Below are 2,058 nucleotides of genomic sequence, written 5' to 3' on the forward strand. Positions count from 1 at the left end.
CCCATTCCCCCTTCTCTCTCTCATTTTCTTCTTCACTCAATCTCTGTCTCTCTATCTCTCTTACACACATACCCTGGCCCTATCTATGAAGCTGGATCATTCTACCTCGTTCAGTCCTTTCTCTCTCATTTTCTCTCTTTCCTGCACTTTTAGTCTCTCTCTCTCTTTCTCTCTATTCTCTCTGTGTGTATGTGTATGTCTCTCTCTCTCTCTCTCCCCCCTCCCTCCCTGGAGACACAGTATCTGAATTTTGACATTATTGGCTTGACCAACTCCCATTCCGCACAGATCAAAGCTCAGCATGATCCAGTAGGGCAATAGTACCAGTAAGAAATGGGAATTCGGGCCATAGCCCCAGCAGGATAATATCACTCTAGAACACAGTCCCAGCAGGATAATATTACTCAAAAACACAGTGCCAGCAAGGCAGTGTTAGTCTAGTACATAGTCACCCAAGGTAATATTAGTCAATTCAGCATGCAAAGATGGTAGAGCTATGCAAAACCAGCCCAAAACTCATCACGGATGAGTTCCATGCTTTATAACTCTATGACTAGGTGCTTCTTCAGTTTGGGCACTCTTAAGCCAGCGATTCTTACTGAATCATTGCCTGAAAAATGCAATAATCTCAATCTTTAAGAAATCTTTGACTCATTCTCTTTGCCGTCCTGATATTTACTGACCATGATGAAGCTCTGAGTAGAGAGCTTGTTTCAGATGCGGATGATGTAGCTACCCTTAGTTCAGCTGAGTGACAGTAACTGGTACTTTGTTGCTGAAAAATGTTGTCCACAGGATACTGATATTGGAGCACCAATCCTGCTAGTAGATTTGCAACATTTTGCTGAGGCATCACTGGTAATATATTTCAAAAATTCAAGTTGTTTGTTGCACATTAGACATGTTTCTGAGAGGGTGAGTAGCACTGGTAGGACAATATCAACTAGCATATGGTTCCAATAGCAAAAGGCAATTCCAGTACAGTCCCAACAGTGAAAGGCCAGGTCCAAAGCTGTTCCACCAAAGCTAGGAGACGCCATCACAATCACAGAATTGTTCCAATGTGGCAATGTTAACTCATCACAGTTCTACAAAACAAAGATGCCACAGCACAGTCATTCCAAGGCAAAGTTAATCTATCACAACTCCTGCACAGGTCCAGAATGGTAAGGACAGTCCCAACATAGTCTTTGATGCAGTATCAGCACATCCCAGCTGGGCACAGGTAATCCAAATAGGGCAATGATACGGCAATCCCTGCCAGGGATGATCCGCCCAGCATAATTCCAATGGTCAATGTCAATCCATTGCACCAATATTTAAGGTAATGGCAGCCATATTATGTTCAAGTGAATGACGTCAGGCCACTGAGATATTGCAATCCAGTAGTGGGCTGTGGTGGTGCAGTGGTAGTGTCCCTGCCTCTGATACTAGGTCGGACTGCATTTGAATCCCATCTGCTGTAGAAGTACGTACTGACAGCTCTGAACAGGTTGATTTAGAAATATCTCTTGCAGTCCAATGGAGAGGGTGGCTTATACTGAAGTGGCAGTGCCCCTTCCGATGGGCCAGGAGACCCTGATTCAAGTCCCATCTGCTCTAGGGTGTGAAATAACATCTTTGAATTGGTTGATTAGGGAAATGTAATAGCAGTCCTAACCGAACAATATTAATGTTAACAAAACAACAAATGCTGTAAATCACAGCAGTCAAACAGCATCCATGGAGATAGAGCAAGCTAATGTCTTGAATCTAGATGACTCTTTATCAGAATGTTATCCCAGCATCATTCCTAAAGGTAGTTATCCCAGCAACAGGCATGCCTGGATATGTCAAATTACTTAAACTGTAGCTGCAATTTAACAAGCATTTGTCAATCCAATACAATCCCAACTGAGCAAAGTAAATAACCCACAAGGTCAATGCCAGAGCAATATAGGACTGTTTAAGCAATTCAACTTACTTAGTTAATTTACCCAAGTAATGAAACTCAATCAGGCAACTCCAACACATTAAAGCCAGTATAGCCGGGCAGCACTGTGGTTCAGCGGTTAGCAC

Source organism: Chiloscyllium plagiosum, chromosome 7 (genome assembly GCF_004010195.1).
Source record: "Chiloscyllium plagiosum isolate BGI_BamShark_2017 chromosome 7, ASM401019v2, whole genome shotgun sequence".
NCBI classification, from domain to species: Eukaryota; Metazoa; Chordata; class Chondrichthyes; order Orectolobiformes; family Hemiscylliidae; genus Chiloscyllium; species Chiloscyllium plagiosum.